Source organism: Anser brachyrhynchus (genome assembly GCF_964034855.1).
Source record: "Anser brachyrhynchus genome assembly, chromosome: 5".
NCBI lineage: Eukaryota > Metazoa > Chordata > Aves > Anseriformes > Anatidae > Anser > Anser brachyrhynchus.
The window spans coordinates 17084939-17107350 of NC_137699.1; the positions used below are offsets into that span (position 1 = coordinate 17084939).

The 22412-nt window shown below is 42.9% G+C and overlaps 2 long non-coding RNA genes across 2 annotated transcripts in view; one reads left to right on the forward strand and one right to left on the reverse strand.

The window, feature by feature from the left end:
• Window positions 1-131: 131 nt before the first annotated feature.
• Window positions 132-22094, reverse strand: LOC308196053. The gene is made up of 5 exons (XR_013952042.1): window positions 21991-22094; window positions 5011-5045; window positions 2773-4922; window positions 1494-1690; window positions 132-746 (listed from the first exon to the last, which is right to left on the reverse strand). It is a non-coding gene; the product is annotated as an uncharacterized lncRNA (long non-coding RNA).
• The window catches only part of LOC308196058, a 21074-nt gene continuing 10029 nt past the window's right edge, over window positions 11368-22412 (forward strand). The window contains exon 1 of the long non-coding RNA XR_013952047.1: window positions 11368-12609. This is a non-coding gene — a long non-coding RNA (uncharacterized lncRNA). The remainder of the gene's footprint in view (window positions 12610-22412) is intronic.

The following is a 22412-nucleotide window of genomic DNA, read 5'->3' on the forward strand; positions in this document are numbered from 1 at the left end:
GAAGCGCCCAGAAAGAAAATTTTCCAGCTCCATTGTAAAGTTTTGTACTGGGATAAGTTACATAAATAACACCTCCCCAACAATTCCAAATTTAAATTATTAATTCATTAAAGAATACCCCCTGACCTTCCTGGAAGCAAAAGGGACATGAGAGTGAGGCATTCCCCAATTCTGTTATCAAGCCCTGAGCCCACCCCACCTCAAGCACACACTCGGGTGTAGTGCACCTGTGCAACCTGTAATAAGTCTTTGTGGAAAAACCACAAACACACCAAAACAGCCCTCTGCAGATGGGGATGCACAACCTTATGGAGCACTGCTCCCGAGGGGGGAGTCGGGCAGAGCGATTGCTGAGGGAAGGTCCAGGAGCACAGACAGAAGGGCACTAAGACAATTTGACACTCTTCTAAGCATCTCCTGAAGAGACCTACTCACCCTAATTCAGAGGCTTGCTTTCCCCTCCTCCAGTACTACATAAACTCAGTCCATTTATCAGAAACTGTATATAAAAATATCAGAAACTGTATATAAAAACCCGTGCACAAAAGTGTACTGAATGCATAAGACTAACTGATAATCAACAGTCTTACTGGTGACACTGAGCACCAAACAGACAGGGACATCTGCCTGTATTTCACTCCTCACTTCATCCTCCTGGAGGGGAGGTGCTGCATGCAGGATTCCTTGTTCGTAGGGACTTTGTAGTGCAGGATCTGGCACATTTTGAACCCTCTTCTAATTGAGATCTGTAAGAAGTAAGGTACAGATTTGTGTTGCTCCTAATTAAGTACATCTGTTTCCACCCAGAGCATTTTTCTGTCAGCTCGAAGGAACACCCAGGACTGGCAAAAACAGACACCTCGAATTAGCACAGAGGTCATATGTGCTGACATGCATAATATAAGCAGATTGTCCCACTTTCCCACCCACTGAATTCTTGTTGCTAATCTAATTGATACCTTCTGATTATTTCAGATGGTCACTTGCAAGTTACAGCAAAGATAAAATGCTGGGGTATCTTGTGACACTTACCCAGTTTGTCTGCCCTACTTCCAACACAGTTTTCTCTGCTCTGTTTGTCTCTCCCTCCTTACCATTTACCCCAAGCAAACATGCTGCCTCCTCTTCCCATGTTTTGGGAGGAAGGTGCAGTATTGAAAAGCCCAGTTGAACCTGGAAGCTTTCTTTTCCCTACATCATTTCCTTTATTGCCTCTCTTCTCCTCACTGTCCCTTCCCACTTCTCCCATCCCCATGATTACCTGCTTCTCCCCTCTCCCGTGGGTTCTTTCACGCAGCCTCAGTCTCACCCACCGGCACAGCGCGGAGCTGAGGGCTGCAGCGAGGGCCAAGGTCCTGCTGCACTGGCTGCAGCCACAGAGCAGGAGGACAGCCCTTACCTAGTGACTCCGTGCACTAATTAAGCATTTGAGGACACCAGGAGTGAACCAAACAAGGAGGATAAGAATTCAGTATAAGGTAAAACGTGTATACCTGCTATTATCTTTATCCATTTTCATGCATTCTACAGAGAAGGAAGAGGCACTGAAGATGTAGGTGGAGGCTCCTTTGCATCGCACAGAGGGGGATGTTCTCCCCCCCCATTCTTCTACTCCTTTGCCTCTGGCTGAGGTCAAAAACCATGATGAAAATACCAGGGAAAGTAATAGAATTTTTGGACTTGAGGTAATCTGGAAATTATTATTTATCATTGTTTTTGACATGTTTTCAATAAGAATGGAACAAAAAAAAAAATTAAGAAATGGTCCTAGTCCCAAAGAGCTCCGTTCCCAAAAGAAGGGATACCGAACAAGACCCAAATGTAATCCAAGAACAACAGTTAATGGGCATGTGCACGTAGTAGGTCTCACAGCAGAGGCTTTCAGAAAGACTTAATCACAAAGTATCCCCAAATTACAAAGACTTCTCAAAAAGTTGAGCATTACCTACTAAGACAGTGCAAGGAATAAATCTAGTTACTATATTTTTTAACCTGAGTTATGGATACTCCCATAACAAGGGGACAGGCACGATATGACTAAGCATGTTTGCATGAAAATATAGAACTTATATTTAAATAAGGAAAGATTTTTATTTTTTTTAATAAGAGGACTAGTATATGTATTTTCTTTTGTACAAACCATTCTCTAGCAGAACAGAATTCTTTAACAAAAAAAAGTCTAAGGTAAAACCAAAACTTTACCAAGCCCAATGTTTCAATAAGCTCTTGTTATGCAGGAACAATTTAATATGCTGCTGGCAATAAATACAGTAACTGTATTCAGTCAGAAAAAAAAAAAAAAAGGAAAGACCAAGGACTTGAATTCTTCATCACGGTAGGTCTTGCACAGATGAAAAGCATTCCCTCAGTAGCTGCACTGTCCTATTTCCTCTTTGTGAAGTCACTAGAGGGCATCATCACCTGCTCAATCCTGCCTGCAGACCAGGTCAGAGCACTCGTACCCTTCTCTCCAGAGGCTCACCAGGAACAGGATGGCTGCACCTACGCTGCCCGCAGGATTGCCCTCTGCACAGCTCTGAAAACCCAACTTTCCAGTTGTTCACAGAGCCATGGCACAGGGGCACCCACAGGGCACCACAAAAATGGCCTGCCTGAGATCTCAGCAGAGAGAAAACCTCATGAGCACTTGGCTCTCAGCACCCCTCAGCATGCAGCCAGGGGAGCCTGGAGGACTTGCTCCCCAGTTGGGGCTACCCAAGCCTTCTACCACATACACAGTAAAGCAACATTCACCATTTCACATCGCTGTACCTTCGCATCATGTGCCAGCACTCAAATCCTCACAGAGATGATCTGTCCCACCTGTAGTCCTGCAGCACGACCAGGACACCCACTCTGCATCCTTACCAGGCTGCTCAGGTTGCCACAAGAGCGCAGAGACATCTCCCAGGAATGTGTCTCCATCCCAGCACAGGGGGGACCCAAGGGGCCAGGTTCCTCAGCTTGGTTGTACATGCAGCCACAGTTGGCACCAAAGCTTGTGCCGGCAAAAGCTGCAAGCACAGAGCTCTTGGTGGCCCAAGCAGCCAACATGCCTTCCCCCACCACACTAGCTCAGCCCCAGAGCTGGGGCGCTCAGCTGGCCTAAATCAGCTCAGCAATCAGCCCTGGTGGCTCCCTGGCCAGTCAGGGCACTCGCTGCCAGCAGGCCCCTCCACCCCCTGCCTCCTGCACTGTCATGTCCACCTGCGGGGGCAGCAATGATGCCTCTCTCCAGCCCACCCCAACGGGCACTTCCAGATGAAGAAATTTTAGCAGGGTCCAAGGCTTCTCACAGTTCCTCTGCAGAAACCAAAAGCATTACACATGGAAAAGAAAGTCTAGCAGAAGTGGTTTTATTTACATAAAGGCATTCCCCAAGTAACGCTGCCTCCACAGCCTCCTGTAGTCCAGGCCTTCCCGTGTCCTCCTTCCCTCCCTGGACCCATGCTGCAATGGCGATGTGCTGGAGAAAACGGCACACCACCCCCATGTCATTTTTATTTTTGAGCCAGGAACTGGTGAGGCCAGGCTGCAAGCATCGTCAGAACCAGCGTTAGGACAGGGTAGGTTGCCACCAAGTGGGAATGGTCACACAGGAGACAGGAGGGCATGGCAATCCTCTCCTCACCACTCCCAGCCACATTTTATCCACTTTTCAGCTTTTCCTATTCCCTCCGCCTTACAGTAATCATTTTCAAGGAAAATCTAAGAGAAGGCTGCTGCTGGCTTTGTACAGCACAGACTTGGGCTGGAAAATGCCTTCTGGCCATGTGGCTGAGGGAGAGGCAGACTTGAGAGCAGCTACAAGCCACAGAGATTGTCTCTTCATCTGCTCCACAACCACCCCTGCACAGCAGCTCTATCTCGACTATCTCTTACAAATGGCACTGCTAAAACAAAGATGTCCATCATCTCCCTAATACTCTCACTTCTCCGTGAGGTTATCTGTAAAAGTGCTCACATAGCGACTTTTCCAAATTGCTCTGGCAACCTAAGGAAAGATGAAATGCTGAATAGACCATGAGAAGGTGATTAGCTTTGTTAGACCAAGGCCAGGAATCATCTCCCACAGGTTCATCAGAAATGTGTCTACTGTGCAACATTCGTGTAACGAGCCAGGTCCCATTTTTCACTAGTGTTCTTACAGTGAGCATGCCAGTGGAAAGATCTGAGTGTTGCAGGAACTAAAAACACGGGGGAGAAGGTCCAGCCACTGTTTTCACACAGCTATTTTACACCTGTTCTTTCTTTGCCCTTCTCCCTTGCTTCTTGTGTTTCCTAAAACATGCCAGGTAGGTCATCTCCATGACGTGGTATTCACCACCTGTCCACTGGACTCCTAAACAGCACTGATATTTGGACAGCTTCGCTGGAGGTAAAATATGTACATTCAAGCTGAGGATCAGGGAGCTTTTGAACCCTTGAGTCTGATTACAGACACTGCTACACACATACAAATTCACACCAGGGTGAAGCCCAGGTTCGTGCTGCCCCCCACATATCACCACCATGTCCCAGCCCACCAAAAAGAAACCTGGGAGTGGTATGGGCATGGTGGGGCAACAGGACCCATGTGCCCTCATCTGTGCCCAGGCACGGTACAGGGAGCACTTGCTCTTTGCCTAAATGTAGCATAGGAGAGTCTCCACTAATGCCTCACCATCTACGTCTTCCAAATTAATTTCTTCACTGTGTGGGGAGCTCTTGAGAAAGGTCTTTGTGCATCAGAGGACTTGGAAGGAAGCACTCATTTTGTCAGGGAGTGACAGAGTTCAGAGAGATTGGGGACGAGTGACAGAATGGTTCATTGCATGCAAAATACACCTGTATATCACAAGGGTCTTTCCAGAGGCGCTTTGGATCATCTCCAAAGCCTGGAGCGCCATGAAAAACACTTGAAGTTCCAGTGTTGGAAACACCTGTAATACAAGGAACAGGTCTACAGGTCATAAAGAGTTTGGGGCATTTTGATTCTTACCTGGGATTTTCCCTTCAAAGGGTGGGTACCTGGAGCTGCTCTGCCCAGTTTGATTCTTGAGTGCCTGTGAAGGGAGTGCACATTTTAGTTTGGAGGGAATAAATAAGCAGTAGGTGTATATCACCCCTGCCCTGCACTATTAGCATTGGTGTACCCATTATAGTGTGCCAGATAGCAGCTTCATCAGCTTGTTAGGAAAAGAGTGTATGTTGGAAGAACCCCAGGAACTGGAAGAGGGGAACTGGAGGGCACTTTGATATTGATTGCTAAAAAGGTGGAAGGGCAATGGTATAAAAGGTAGGTAAGTAGGTAGGGAGGGAAGAGGATGAAGGGGAAAACGTTGGAACTGGATCCCAATTAAAGAGGTAATATGTTCAGATCTAGGGCACAAATGACCTTGTTAGCTGCATCGTCTGCAGCCTGGAAAAGACGAAACATTTGCGTTCGAAAAATCAAAGAAGCAGACTCAAGTGGGGTCATAAGTTTTGACTATTTTAGGTCCTGGAAACTCTAAGCATGGTTAGAAAATGAGGGAAACCTCTGAAAATTTGAAACTCCAAGCATGGTTAGAAAATGAGGGAAACCTCTGAAAATTTCACAGAACTTTCTATGATGAAAAATGTTGATGTTTTCACCTGACACCGAGAAAAATTCACGTTAGAGCAAAAGCTTGACTTATCTTGTCTGTACTGAGTGATGACGGTCTCTCTGCACTGGAAAGAGTAGCTCTTATCTTTCTGTGTACATACAGCGGGAGGATACTTGGTGATTATTATTCACTAAAGCTCCCATACTAGGCAAAGCTGCAGTCTGAGTCACTTTAACAGAAACCCACCCATTCCCAGGCCTACAGCAATTACTCACAAGCCAGCATTTAGATATGCAAATAACAACATATTGTAATCAGCAGCTTGTCCAATAATATGCCCTTTGTTTCATCAAAAAGGCGTATCAGTTCTGTACAGTTGGCAGTGAACATGCAAAGAGGAATTTGAAAAAGCAAGAACATCCAGAACAGCAGCCCCTGCCAGTCCGATTGCAGGCACCACTGATGTCAGACGATGCATCAGAAGCTTAGGGTGCTAATGACTTGTTGATGCATTTGACATTATGCAGCTATTCCTTAGCAGATATTTTCACGGTGGGTATTGTTTTTATAGATGTTGCCATTTTACTCACGAGCTGGAAGTTTCAAGGGAAATTTTTGAAAAGAGGATGAAAGCTTGAGGGGACAGGGACAATGGGAGAGAGAAAGCTTGTCCGAACCTTCACATACACCTTGTTCAAAACACAGAAACATGAAATATCTTGTCCTTAGTAATAAGCCTGTTACACTATCGGGAATATAGGGCATCTGACTTCATCTGCTCAGCCGCAGTCATTTGCTTATATTCATGTATACATATATACATATAATCAGCTGTAGTCCTTGAACAGAAGTTAAAACATGCAAAAAAAAATGGAGAGAACTTGAGGTAATAGATCTAACTAAATTATCATCTTGAAATAATCCAGCTAGTTTATCTTCTTTGTTTTTTTGTCTGTCTTTCTTTTGGAGATTTGCAAGACAATTTTTAGAGCCTAATTAACTTTTTGCATGAAGATGCACTCCTTTCATTTTGGAGAATTAATCACGTTTAATCTGCAGACACCTAGCCATTATAGCAAATTTGTCTGTCCACTATGACAGATAGATTATGAGAGAATAAATGGAAAGTGACATTCACATTAGCCAGAGTGTGTTTTTGGCAGCCATCAACTGGCTTTTCGAGTTACTATGACTTTAACACATCATCGCTTTTTCATTACAACAACCTGATTGAGTAGGTTAGGTCACCAAGTGGCTTCTCCAAGCATTTATTATGACAGTAATGTTGTTTATGTTATCAAAACCCTTCTGAGTGAATTATTTTCTTAAACATAGGGTATCCTGCTGTTAACTAGAGACTAGCTGTGCAGAGGAGTTTGGGATTCAAAGCTCTTCGGGCATGCAGGATTGCAGATCCAATTGCAAACAGGGGAGAAGAAGCTTCCTGATAATGAATTTTGGGCTGCATATCCACAGCAGCTTGTGCCAGTAGTGAAGGTGCTGGAAAAGATGGCTTTCTTACACGGGGCTTTGTATAAACCAAAAATGTGTGTACCTATATGAGAAGGCAAAAATACCAATGCAGTGAACTATGTCTAAGAAAAAGCAGGAAAAAAAGAATGAGTTCATTCATTCTAGATAAAATGATTAGAGTATGGAAAATATTTTCTTAACTATGCCAAAGAAAGAGAGATACAGTAGTTGTACTTTGCACTTCACCAGAAGTGTGATCAGTACTTTGTAAAATACGTGCAAAAAGCAGGGCTGCTTAGGAGAGCATGAATTCTAGGGTGATTTATATCAGCTAAATAAAGGTAATTAAAGATATAAAGGACTGAAGCAGTAAAAACAGGACCGAGCTATTTAACCGAGTGTGACAGCTTTGCATGACTGATTATTCATGAACTACTCCTAGGTAGTTAAGAAACATAAAATGTGATTCATAACCTCTAGAAAGAAAACAAGCTACTTATTAAGAAACCTAATTTTATGATGCTCCTAAATCTAGTGTAAATATTTGAATTCCTTTCTAAAAACTTTCCGAAAAACATGATTAAATACATCCATTCACATAATGCACAGGTATCTACATACATCTATTTCACAACTGGTAATTAAAAAAATAGGCACTTCTGTATGCAGTATAAATGCATTATATGCATACTCCAAAAGCATTAAACAATTAGTTAACTTTTCTACCAGATTGTTACCATGCATTTTTATGGAGATCAGCACTATCATCTAAGGAATGCTAAATTAACAGGCCTTTAAAAAAGAGAAATGATCCACAAAATTTTCCTCTGATCAGACTGAAAGCTCCTCTTCGCAGGTAAGTAATTGAGTAGTACACTAAATGGTGACTGCAGAGTATATTAACAACTCTTCATTAACTCTTCACATGCAGTAAATTGCACCTCATTTACTCCATCGGTTAGCTACTGACTGCAGTGCAAGTGTATGCATGCAGGGGGTTAATGTGAGAGCCACTACAGCACAGGGAATTACTAGGTCATTGCCTAGCACCTAGGAAATCCCTAATTGCAACTCACCATTCAGTAATGAACCAAATACATATAATTCTGCAAAACAATCTGCTAATGAAAAAAAAAGCACAAAGTAATTCTTGTTTATTCATGTAGGTATCACAGCGGGAAGAGAGATAAGTGCTCATTTCCATAAGAGTTTTTTTTTTTTTCTTTTCTTTGTAAAATCTTTCCCTTTATTAAATTTCCCCTGCCTGGACTGTTACTAAGTGTGAGTATTTCTCATTTTTTTGCATTGATGAGGTAAAATGCATTAATATATATAATTATAAAAAGTCATGTAATTATGAGCATGCTCTGTTATGAGCCAACTTTAAAGTAAACATAAAACAAACACCAAGGAATTACTAGCAAAGGTAATTACCATAAAATAATGTTGCTGGACTATCGAACGCTGTAATTGGATATTGCTACAATTGCCAGTGCATTTGTAGTTGAGCTACTCATGTATTATGTGTAAGTAATTTTCCTGGAATGTCTGTCTGAATCAGACACTGAATGTCACAGACCAGCATAAACGCAGGTATTCTAGTTTTTCTTTCAGGATTAATTCATAGCACAACATCTGCAGGATCTGTTTTGGAATTCCTGCATCATAGTAAGTTTTTCTCTCATTCTATGTTACTTACGTTTTATTGAAGAAGAAAAAGATATTTTAATGTGTGTAAGCACAAAACAAAAACAACAAGCTTTAACCCCCTTCAGACTGACTTCTAAAATTATCCTTTTTTTTTTTTTCAGTATTTCACAATTAAGTTATATTTCTGACATTGCTAGATTTGTTTAGTTTTGCTTGCAAATACAAAGCTGCCTGGAACAAATCAAAGCTTATATTTAAAAATCCTTTATGTAATATGAATATAGAAGCTACTTCTTAAAATGCAGTATATCTTTGTATGGTCACTGCTGTGTTTGTCCGAGCTGTCATTTTGCTTTTCTTTGCCACTGATTAACAGCTGCAGTTAAAAGAAAAGGACAGATTTAGCAAGTAACCTGCAACAGGATGTTCAGCTTCCTCTCCTTTCACTGTTTTTTTTCTCTTACTACAGTCTATGGACAAATAGGTACTGAAGTCATAATAAAGGCATATGTTTACATTTTCCTCCTGGAAATTTCATAGAATTTAACAGTTACCCTTTCTATAAAAACTTCAGAAATTTAGGAATCTCTCTATAGCAATGCCATTCTTCTGAATTCAGTAGGATGGGTTACATCACACTACAAAAAAAAAAAAAAAAAAAAAAGCCAAACCTAGATCCAGAAAAACATACGTAGTTATGCAAAAGGTATAATAATGATATGCTCATAGCATTTAGATATGGAAGATAGCCATGGAGGTTTTCTAAGCTACCTTTCTATTATTGAAGGTCTGAAATGGCTAGAGACTAATATAAGCAAATGCAAGAGCTGGTAACCCTGTGTGGTATCTGTTACTCGGACAACTGAACTTCCCATTTACTGAGCACCTGTTCTGAATTATTTTCTAAACCCGCTTTGTTTCAAGAAGCCTTTGTAATAGCAGAACAATTAGCCTCAGTGTTTTCATACTGCAACACTGTCAGCCCAAGAGAGGAAGATACACAATGCAAATGATGACCTGAGGACTCGAGAATTTAATAAGCAAAAACACCGCATGCAAACTCTGGTGGGTAGAGATTCCTCTAATATGCATGAGTGTTGGTTTTAGACTGAGATGGAGTGATCTCGCTAAAATAAATCGTTGCGTAATGGCGGAGCATCCCTCCCTTACCCGTCGGACTCGGATGGCCCAGCTCTGGGCTGGCCTGTGCCGTGTCCGCCTGCCGCTCTGACCCTGCAGCTATGCTACGGACATGCAGAAACACCCTGGAAGAAAGCCAGCGCTCCGGGTTTTAGCCAGAGTCAAGGCACGCGGGCTGTATGACACAAGCATTTGTGCTGCACGATAAAAGGTGTCTGTGGCATCTAATAAACTCATTGTCTGGTTCATGCAGGTATTCATTGTTGTTGTTATGGCTAGTGGTAGTACCAACTGCCACTCTCAGTAGAGCCCAGGCTCTCTGAAAAATAAGTATGTAACAATTAAAAGGCAAACTCTGTCTGAAAGAGTTTACACAGGAAATATTATTTCGAATGTGATTTAGCTGCAGCTGAGGGGTCATGAACTGCTGCCACGTTCGAAGGCACGATAATACGAACCAAAAGCAAAGCAGCCATTCATGCGGGTTTATCAGCCTGTATGTACCTTGGGGAGTGTCAGGAGCTGATCCTCTGCCTTTCTGCTGCCCCCATCGCAGGGCAACAACCCCCAGCAGACAGGTGTGGCTGCCGGCTGTGCAGCTAATCTCTTGGATCAGCCCGGTGCGAATGGGTAGAGCCCATGAATCAGAGTCCAAAGGGTGGGTGTGCGAGCACGATCTCCCTGCTACCCAGAGAAGCGGAGGCGTCGCTCCTGCAAGCAGGACTATTTCACCCGCCTGGGCAGAGCACAGGGGCCTCCTTGGCCAGGAAATGTGAGGAGCAGCTTAAATTTGGCGCCGCCAGGGCGGGAAGGAGATTTGCACATTGCAGCAGCTTCAGCCCCAGCCGCACGCAGGCTGCTGTGGGGAGCGGCCGGTCCCAAAACGCGTCCAGGAACCACCGGGGAGCACAGTAAAAAGCGTGCTGAGAAGTCTGTGGGAGCGTCATGGCACAACCAACCGAGTGAGGAGAGTTTCTTCACTCTGCTTCATTAAACTTTTCAGATATAGCCATTGAGGCCATCAAACATGCATTTAGTTGGCATCAGAGGTTCCCAGAGTGACTTGAGACCAAGAGTCTGCTCTGTGCAGAGCTGGCCACGTCCACCTGTGGCCATGACTCCCTTCACTGCAACCACAAATTACAGGAGGTTGGTCTGGTGAGAGGAACCTTTGTGCTGCTTTGGGATGCCCCAAATTCTTGAGACCTTGCTGAAAATATCCACTGAGAGAGAGACAGTCGTTTATAATATTTTTTGTCATTCTCTCCTCTAGCCCCAGTTAGATGTGTTGTCTGAAGGGCTTCTATCCGATTTTTGTTTGTTTGTTTGTTTGTTTTGTCGGTAGTGTCTTGCTTCAGCTTGAAATTCAAACTGGAAAAAAAATGCTTCTAGAAACAGATGAATGTGTAATTCTTAACTGAGTAAAGAAAGAGGGTCTTTTCCCCCATAAATAACTTGCCAAAATCCATTTTGCAGCAAAATTATCCTTCCTTCAATCCTGCCTTCCCTTCTTTCATCAAACTCACGCTGAAATAACACTCTTAATCCCCAAGAAGCATCAATATTTTTGCTGCAGAACATTGCACAACTTGTGGTATGGACTAATGCCATGCATTAGCCGTGAAGCAAGGTTTGACGTAGCTAGAGAACATCAAGTACAATACCACATTTTATCAAAACCAAACAGCAGAACAATGCACACAAGGCTCTCGCAAATACACCAGACCCATCAGATTTCCACTTGATAAAGTCAGTACAGAGAAGAAATATAGGGTACACTCTGTCTTCATTAACGCAGGAGTAGGCCCGGCAGCTCTACTCTTCCTCTACACTGTGCCCTTAAGCCAGCAGACCTCGGGACGAACCTTTTGGGCTGAAATAAACCACAACGAGTTGTGCTTTTTTCACATGTCCCAGAAGGGATCTGGCCAGCTTCTCCCCAGAGTGTTTCCCAGATGTGCGTTAACCTCAGCAGGCCTCCTCTGAGACCTGCAGCGGAGGCCAGGCCCCGTCCTCGGCCCTGCCCCTGGCTCTCAGGAGGCACCACAGGGACAATTCCCTCAGGGACACAAGATATGACCAGAGGGGCCAGCGTGTCTGCCAGCGAGCCAGGCAGCACCGTGCAGACGTACGCACGCGAGCCCAACCACCCAGCACAGCACCGCTCAGAGCAGTGAGCCACCTAACGATGTCAGAGGCAAGCCCTGCTAATTAGGGGGCCGCAGCAACCCTAGCTGGCTGGTGTGACGCCACCTGGGATGAGTTTGGCAGCCATGCATCAGAGGGACAGGGCTGGTTTTGGGGCCAGGCTGTCTCTGAGGGGTTTGGGCTGTGCTGCCCGGGCCCTGTCAGCGCAGCTGGTGCTCTGGGGCAGGCCTGCAGGGAGGAGGGATGTAGAGAAACGGCCAAATATCGCAGGTTACATGATCGGCACCTTCAACAGAAAACAACCCAAGCTCAGCTGCTGTGCTAGGCAGGTCCTGGTTGGAAAAGCTAAGAAGAGAGCAAAGCTCCAAAGTGGAGATGAATGAGGAAGCACACACTGCTGCAACTCATGCTATGACTTGTTTACAGTAGAGCCAAGGTTTTGCTTAGTTCAGTAAGTATCCTAGTTTAGACACCAGTCCAAACCTCCTTTAATGAGACACTTGGAAATCTTGCAAAAAGAGCCTTCCCGTGCTCCTGACGTTGGGAAGTTTGCAAGTTACACTGCAGGAGAGATTTTCCCTACCTTGTTTTCTCTTTCAGTCGCAACCGAAGCCAGATAACACAAAAGGTGAATGAAAATATTTTTAAAAGGAAGAGTTTCTAAACCTTTCTTGCATTTGTTGTGGGCAAAGACCCAGTCTCTCTGAACTGGTTTGTTCAAGGCATTAAAAAAAAATGATTTATATTCTCCAGGCTGTTTTAAAAGGCAGGTAATGGACATTCTGTTATTTCATAGAAGAATAAATGCACTAAGACCAGAGGTTGGTCTGATTTATGGTTGAGCTGTCAGGTATATGTTATGGCTTGAATTTACATTAAACCATTGTGACTTACAGTAAATTAAATAGAGACCATAAATGGAAAATGTTTAAAAGGCCATTACATAACTGAATAAATGGGCTGAACATGTTGTCTGCATGCCTCTCCCACACCCTGATTAGCGGAGGATGATGGCTTCGTCTGAGATTGAATCTGAGCTGTTGCCGCTATACATATTGCCAGGCTACAGCAAATATTACAAATCACATGTAATTATTTTTAAAGAACAGTGAGGGAAAACAAATACAATCAGATATACTGGCTCCTTTTGCAACTTCACCATCTCCTCATTGAGTTTGCTCTAGCATCACACATGTAACGTAAAGAGACAGGAAAATGAGAAATATAAAGAAAATGATATATTTACATACAGAAAGTAGAGGGCTAAGGGGATGGACGAAGTTTTACCACCCAGGTGACTGGGTCAGCACCCACGCTTCAAGATAAGCACAGACTAAGGCACCAACAGAGCAGCTGACGTTGTGCAGCTCGTTCAGAGGGAAACACACTTCATTGCACAGCAAGCTCACAGGATTGCAATATGAGGGGTCAGGAAGGCACGGCTGCCGGTTATGCCTCCTGCACAGAGCAGTGACCCTCCACTCTTAACAGCATGTGCAGTTGCAGCCTGTAAACGAAAGGAAAAAAAGTCACCTCAGAAAAAAACTCCAGCTATTTTTGGCTGCCCCATTCAAATGTAACCATAGCTCTGCATTGCCAAACAAGCTCCAGGAAACAGGGACGTGCTTCTCTCACCTACAGTAATTCTGCAGCAAATGCCACGGTACTGAAAAGTCCCCAGCCTCCACTTGCTGGTCACTCGGGTTTTTGTTCAGAGGTGTCCGAAAGGCCGGGGAGATACGTTTACTACTCCTGAGCAGCTCCCCAGTGTGCTGCACTCTCTCTGCCAAATCCTTCCTCCTGACACTTAAAAATAGCGATTTGGTGACATCTTCTTATTATTTCTTATTTCTCTCAAATGCTTGATGACCTGCATTTATTATAAAAATCTTCCACTGCTAGTTTTAAACAGCTCCTAAAATTCACTCATCTGCCAGGTTTTCTGTTTAGACTGTGTTCATCCATACAATGAACAGAAACAAAACAGATCAACAGAAATGAGCCATGGGAGTGCCCTATCCCTACCAAGCACTTTGACACTCCCCAAATGACCCAGGACAGCCTCTGTTCTCCCATGCAATCATGTTACTGGTAACGGGCAGCCCAAAAGCTCAGAAAACAGAAAAAAAAAAATTGTTTCGGTCATTGGGCAGAGAAGGGGAAATCCATAGAAGTTCCCCTCCTAGGTTCAGCCAGGAGATCTGAGCTGCAAGGGAGGAAAAATACCACATGAGGAGGAGGTTGTCCAGCTCAGAGGAACTGCTGAGCATCGTGGCCATCCCGGAGCATGTCCCTGCTTTGCCACAGACTCTGCACGGCCTGGCGCAAACCAAGGTCTGGGCTGGCCAGCTCTGCTCTCTGTAATATACAAGCAATTGATGTTCTCCACTGCTCAAGACTTGATGGGTGGTCAATGCTAGGAGGGTTGTGAGATGCTCACATCCCAAAATTAGGGCTCCTTTTGTGGGGTTTTGCTTTAAGTTCAACTATCAAAGCGTGCCGCCTGACATTTCTGTGCACCACTTCTTGTCAGCTACTGGGAAGGGTTTAACATTTCTGCATCACTTGTGATGACTGATTCGTCATGTGTTGCTACAATTTAGTTTTACGACAGCAAGGTAAATTGTTTATCAGTCCATAAGTCAATAAATATTAATTTAAAGCACTTCATATGAATGCAAATAACTGTTTGTGAAGATTTCTCCTATAATCAACTTGAAATGCTTCCTAATTATTTTTACTGACATCTTTATTTCAGCAACAATTCAACTGAAATCCATGTTGAAAAGTTACGTTACCCAACATCTTAGATATCAGGTGACTTTTCTGTGAGTGAAAGTGAAAACCCTAGTATGGAAAGGTTTCCAGTTTCTGTGCCACAGTAAATTTGCAAAACTCTCAAAACCCGGCTGAACAATTTGGTATGACAAGAACCAATCCTATTAGTTCATGGTTAACAAATTGCCCAAGCCCTCTTTCCAGAGATTCAAGATCAAAATGTGTTTTTCTTACAAATTGAAAAACTTGGGTGTGTTGGATAGCTGAGCTGTGAGTAATTGGGATACAGAGCCTTTCATCTGGAGCAGTCAACTCCGATTCACATCCCTTGTTGGGAGTGACTGCAGCTTCTTGCTGGATGGTGCCACTGCAACACCATCAACCCTGGTGCACAAAGGCGGTGCCTAACAGGACCGCCTTCCCCCAACCTCCTCCTCTGTCCTGCAGTGGACAAGAGGTGAGCCAGGAGCTGACTCCAAGATGATGATGAAATATTTAAACATCTGCAGAAAAATCATATGCAAAATTTTTAGTAGTTTCTAGAAATAGAATATTTCTTGCTGAAATATGTCTGCTTCTGGGCTGGAGCGGTGCAAGATGTGGGCTATTCACAGGCTATACCTTTTTTCCTCGAATGTCAGCTAACAAGCAACAGATTCTTAAAGCTGTGAGGATCACAAGTACAAGCAGATAATTCAACCACCCTTCCTACTTTGCTGAAATCAATAGTCTATTTGTGAAGCGAAACAGCAGCACTATGAGAAATTATATTTCACTAGTGCTTTTCTTTCTTACATCTTTTTAATACTCTTCATTTATCTTGCAGTATGTCTGTATGACTTTTGGCAAGAACAGTCATATGCGAATGTGTTTTTTTTTTTCCCTGCTCTGTTTCATTCATTAGTAATATCTAACTCTGAGGCTTGTACATTTAAATCCACATCCATAGCATAGCTTGTGGTCAAGATGCCAACTGTTCTTCCACATACATTTAATTTCCCTGGATGAAATGCTGATTCAAGTGGACTTAATAAAGAAGTAAATCATTTAAGCATGGAAATGAAGGTGTTGCATGTGAGAGATCTTTTCTAGTCATCTCATTACTGCATACTAATGGTTGAGTTTAATCTCTACATCTTTTGTTTGGTCTGATTAGGCATATCCCAGTTCCTATTAGGCATCAGGAAGACAGCAAGTTATCCTTAGAAGATAGCAGCATGAGGCTCAGTCCTTGCTTCCTGACACACCCAACTCCCACATCATTTCATGTGCCTGAGGACGACAGTACCAGGTGCCAAGTCATTCTAGATGGCCAGGAACCTTTTTTTTCTGTGATTTGGCAAGATCAATAAGGCATTTCCATCTGATTAACTCAGTTAACGCTCTTTTGCACTGAAATCCTCCAGACACCAAGATAGAGAGAAGTTTGTCCTGAGTAGTAGGACAAACTCATTAGTATGAAGTTAATTAGTTGCTAGCATTTTCTATAGGTACTACAAACTAATCTGGTCTGATAGCAGAGCCAGCATATGCCTTGCATAGGTTTTTGACTCCTCCTGGAGCGCTGTGCAGAGTACCCATTGTGAGTTTGCCTGCTGACTCGCCCAACGCAGGAATCACATATCCTGTACGTCCCAAACACAAAGCTTTCATTGACTACAGATGATCCTCAGATGACTAGTCTTGGTAGGCTGCAGCCAGCCTTTTGTTACTACCTTCATAAATACCAAGCATTAGTCATCTTAGAAGACTGATGCTATTGTATTTTTTGTGTATCAGCTGTATTCTGGATGGACGTATCACTGTTTATTTTGTTGGTTTATTTAACAAAAAAACATTCTCCATCCTGGTCCTTCCCTCAGCTCTTTAACTACTCATCGAGAACTTAACTGCAAAATAACTTCAGAATTAAAGTGTCACAAAACAGATGGTCTACACATTGAATGTGAAAGGGAAAAGTGGCACAAACGTTAGCGTTCTTTATTTTAACACTGTTTCTTCCCCATACCCACAATCTGATGGGACTCCTTCGTCTTCCACTGGTCAACAAGAATGGGATTGGCTAAAAATTTTAATTTTCCTTGAAAAAAAAGGCAACTGGGCAGGCTGGTTAACTGGATTGATGGGTTTTCCTGTCAAACCAGAAATGTCTATGTTACATCGCATTTTTCAGGCTTTGTTGTATCTTTTTTTTTTTTTTCCACCATTCAGTTACCACAGTCCAAATTTTGCACAGTTTTGCAGGTTTCCATTAAAAAATATTTACAATAAAACTAAATAAATGAAACCTTATTTTTGTTAGCACTTTAAGAAGAAACAAAAGCACTTCACACAGAGTGACAGTACCTCCTCTAGACAATTTTGTGCTTCATGACAGGCTCTAGACGATTTTGTGCTTCATGACAGGCAAAGGAAAAAACAATCCCAGCACAGGACAGCCAACAGCATATGGCAAATGCATTCACATTCAGGATCTCTCTGTTTCTACTACTTTGAGGAAGTTGCTTCAGCTCAAGTCTACATGCAGGTAGATAAGCATTTCAAAAACACCGAAGAGATCTGGACTTTATTTTCTGTGTTTAAACAGTGTATAAAAAGAGGATAACCGTACTTCCGTTTCTGACACCAGTACTGTGAGGACAGGATAGCAAGGTGCTTTAGGATACTACACCAGTATGAGCTGTATGTGTTATAGGCACACAGGAAAATTTTCGCCTTATCTCTTTGTAGATAGAAAGGCAGTTATTTGCAGCACATGATCCTGTCAGAGTAGAAGGATAGACCAATCTAGGTTAACACTCCCTACAATCTAATGACATTAACAACCTCTCTCATTTCCTTTTAAAACTTGAACTTGCTGTATCACTTACCTGCAGGGAAACAGTAAACAATTACCTACCAGGCTAGATAGGTGAGGCTCAGACAAAACTCAGGGTAGGTCAGTATGATCTGCTCCCCTCTCTGTCGTCTGCACCCAGTTTGAATTTTGCATATATTCTAATTTAAACTGAATGTCTATATGATACTCTTCTGTTCTCTGAACGTCTAAACATTTCTTACAGAATGTAGACTCAAGTGACCGAGTATAACAGTGAAATCCTAGCACAAGGTGGCTTTAGGAGTTGTCAGCGCATGCAGCTAGCGGTGGCCAAAAGGTTTTGAAAAATAAATATTTTTTCCATTGAGACATCAATCATTTCATCAAAGCCTGTATGACTCATGAAGACATACTGCAGAGTCATAGAAAGTTAAGCTGGCAGTGGTCTAAGATCATGTCAGTCCATCCCTCACCCAAAGAAAAGGTCGGCTGTGCTTACATAATTCCAGAGATCTTGATCTAACCTGTTCTTGTGTCTGCTGACGGGACTCCTATTTGTACCTTTATGAATCTCTTGCTTGCATCCAACCCGAGTTTCCTTTGCAATTGTTAGGTATATTTCTTGTTTTGTCGCACTGGAAATGGGGGAAGGTTTACCTCCTTCCTGGCAGCTTTTTACATATTTTAAGACTGGAACCATCTTTCTTCTTATTCTTGTCCTCTCCCTGTATGTTAACCCTGATTTTCTAATCTTTCCTCGTAAAGCATGTCTCCTGGATCTCTAGCGCTTCTTGCTACTCTACCAGGATCCTGATGTAGTATTGTCTGAAGCTGGACACAATATTCTAGCTAAAACTAGATTCACTGCAGGTGAGCAGGCTGGAAGGGCACTGTTATTTCACAGATGTCAAGCCTACTTATGTGTTCTTGTACATATTTTTCGCAGCAGCATGGCACTGCCAACTAATGTTTAACTTGGGATCCACTGCAACATTATGTTCCTTTTTTTCTGTGGAGCAGACATCCAGTAAGCCATTTATCATCTCATATTTGAGCAACTCTGTATTGCTATTGTGCCACTGATCTTGTTTGTGTCTGTCAAAAACACCTTTTACTTATTTCAGATCACTTCTCTAATGCGTCATCATCATTTTGAATTTTCATGCTGTCTTTCAAAGGGCTTGCTGCATCTTCCAGCTGGCATGACCTACAAACTCAGTAAATTGACTCTTTTTTTTTTTTTCCATGAGCAAAGTCATTAATAAAAATATTGACTAGAACCTGGCCCATGACAGATCACAGTGGAGCCACATTAAATGCAACTCAGTTTGACAGTGAATCACTAATAACCACTCTTGCAGTACAATTTGGCAACCCGTTTGAACACAGTTTGGAGTAATTTCATCAAGACCATGTTTCCATACCTTAATGATGAAAATATCTTATGAAGCAGTAATAAGTCAGAAGCCTAGCACACTAAACCCAGCACATTCTCTCTCCTATTAAGGAAATGTTAACCTGTTGTGCTATCACAGAATAACATTGGTTGGGGCTGAGCTTGGAAATCCATTATGACTTTTGTAGGCATTTTTCAAATACATTATTAGTACCACTAGAAGCTGAAGCTATACTCCCTGACCTGTATTTGTCTTAGTCATCTTCTGCTCTCCTTTTAAAGTATTGTTTTTGCATTTAAAATTTCCAGTTTGCTAGATCGCTGCTTGGAACTTCTTTGCTAACAATTCAGAGTGCCTCAGCCACTTTACTAATGAGTTTTGAATGGATTTCAAAAACTCCAGTTGATCTGAACCATCTTTCTTTTACCTTTCCAGTCTAAAGTCTCGCTTCTTTTTGCTAGTGTTAATTTCTGTGGCCATGCTGATCAGAAGTACAACCACATTTCCAGTGGGAGGGCTATAAAAGTTCAAAATGCTCTTTCTAGATGGATGGAACAGTGAAAAAAGGATAAAGAAAACAAATCTTTTCCAAACTGAAAAACAACATTATTTATAACCCAATGCATTCTGCAAAAACTTAAAAAAAATTTTAAACAGTAAAAACCTTTAAAGTTATAAATCATGGTTGTTTTTATTTACTTATACTGTCTTCTGAAAAATAATAGAAAATATTGTGATTCGTTTAAGAAGATTAGTATTTCTTCTCTGTTTCCCCTGGGACATACCTCAGGGGAAAACTTACTAGCAGCAATTTTCTTCTTTCACTACGTGTATTGAGATTTTAAACCTGTGTTATATGTCTGTATATATGTCTTTCACCTACTGAATATCTTGGCTATGATTTCTATGCGGTGAAGTAAAACTGACAGGCCCAAAATGGAATTAAAGGTTTACGAGCAAACAACTCCAGAGACCTCTGCCTGCAACCTGAGCTATCTCATCTCTGGATTATACAGGTCCTCTTTAGCAAGCTATTGCTTTCTCCAAGTTAGAGCAGAACAGTAAATAAAATAAAGCTATAAAATAAAACAAAAACATTGATCTACTATATTTTCAGAGCATTGCAGAAATAATCTTTTTAAACACACCACACTCCAGAAATAGTAATTTAGTGAGACTAGGTGTTGCAGCTAAATCCTTCGCATATCTCACATCTCACACATATTTACGTGTCACAAGTCAGCTTTCTGCATGCAATGCTCCAGCTGCAATCACTTGAGGCATTGAGAAAGATTTATGTCTGGAATACAGCACTGGTAAACAGGAGAGTGTCTGTCTGAAATAGCTGAGACCATTCACTGCAGGATCTCTCCAAGTGATCAAAATCAGTTCAGCACATTTTATGCCCCCATGCACATAAAAAGTCTCATAATAAATAACCACATAGCACTCCACATAGGTATGAACATACTACCCTCTTTATCAGAAGCCTGACCTATTTAGGAAAAACACATCTACAAATACACTGAAGGAAAAAACTATGAAGCCTCCAGCTCCAGCATCTTAAGACAGCAGCTGAAGAAAAAAACACATTACTGACGGTACTGATGAGAAAAGGAGAGGACACATGATGGAGTGATTAACAAGTTTGGACTCCCATCGTTAAGATAATTGTCTTTTTCTGGGAAACCACTTGGGTATGATCACATGGGTACATTTTCATATACAGGTAATGATCCAGGTTGTATTATGATTTATGCTTAACTGCACTTGGTAGAGACAAAACAACCTATTCAACAACACTTTAAAAAGTACAACTTACATTTGCTCAGTGCTGTCCCTTTCCATCGCAAGGCACCTGCACTGCACCTGCCTGTTTCTCACCATAGCACGGCAGGCACAGAAGGACGAATGTTGTTTACTGCATTACCTCAGCCTCCTAAAGGAGCACTTTTTTTCTGTTAACTGTCAGCCACAGATCTTTTACAACCCTGAGCTCTTTATGCGAGGCTAGATTGAAAGGATACTTGCAGCCATTTTCCTTAAAAAATCCCTCAGAATTGCCCATTAAGGGTCATATTTTCTTTCCTGATTTTCCCTGGAAGTTAAGTAATGACTTTTACTCCTCTCAGAGGGGTTCCCATTTCCCCTTTCCATTGCTGGAGAAGCACTGCTGTAGCTCCTCTCGGCAAGGAATGTGTAGAAGAGAGACCTGACCTGGGCATCATACCTCAACCCAAACACCTTGGAGCTCTCAGCATCAGGTGGGAGATGCTCTCTTCTGCCTCACTCTTTTGGGCAGGCATGTAAACCCAGGGGATAATCTAGCCCAAAGAAATTAATTATCGGTAACCAAGTCATTGCAGTGTTGTGGTGATCCGCTCTGCTTGTGGTTTCTTTGTGTGTTGTGTTTTGTTTTGTTTTCTCTTCCCCAACCAATCCCTTTGAATAGGCTGGGGAATGAAGGTGTGGGAACTGACTGAGGAACAGAGCTGTGTGGGTTGATCACACAGTATTATTATTTTTTAAAGTAGCATATCAGGTGAACAGCCAAATCATAAAATTTTAAGATGGAAAAAAAACATAATAGGTCCCACCTATTCTATCCCTCTGCCAGTACCAGATTGTTATCTGCAGTTTATTTTCCAGCTTGACTTTTCATGGGATAGGTGATTGCTCACTGCCTCTGAAAATCAGGCCCTACTGGTGTTCAGAGATGGGGCCTCAACCACTTCCCTTAGGAGACATGAGGTAATTGTTCTCAGATATTAGTATGCAAATGCTGCATCCAGAGTTCAAAAGGCCTAGACGCATCACGCTGCAGTTTCAGTCATTACAGTTATAATGGTTGCTAATTCTGATCGCACACTGCGAGTGAGTACGGTGCAGCCCTGCAGCCTGAGCACCTCCAGCCCCACAGCCAGCGCTCAGCAGGGACTCGCTGCACGGCCAGGCAGTTACTTCCAAAATCCACCTTTCCAGTTCCTCCTTTTCTTAAGGACATTCCCCCACTTACCACCCATCTCTTCATCCTGTGGTATACAACCCCGCTCCATACTGTGTCTCAGAAGCTCCGGTCCCCTTTGGTCCCCGCTCCCCGCATGGCGCAGGCCGTGCCTGCCCTTCCCCACAGCGAGGAGGGCCCTGTGACTCATGCGGCCTCCTGAGGTAACGCTGGCTGGTGGGAGGTTTCTTTCCCAAACTAACACCCTGCGTTCGCAACTCCTCAACAAACTAGTCCTCGCAGCTTAGCCGAGGAGGTTTGCAATCATCCTGGATCCCCCTGGTTTGTGTCAGGCAGTGGGGCAGTTCCCCAGGTTTGCACCCCGATCTTGTCACACCTGCACTTTGCCAGGCACCGAAAAGCACTCTTAGAGCCGTAGAAACGCTATGGTGGAAGCACAGTACATCACTTCATTACCATGAAGAATTTAGGGG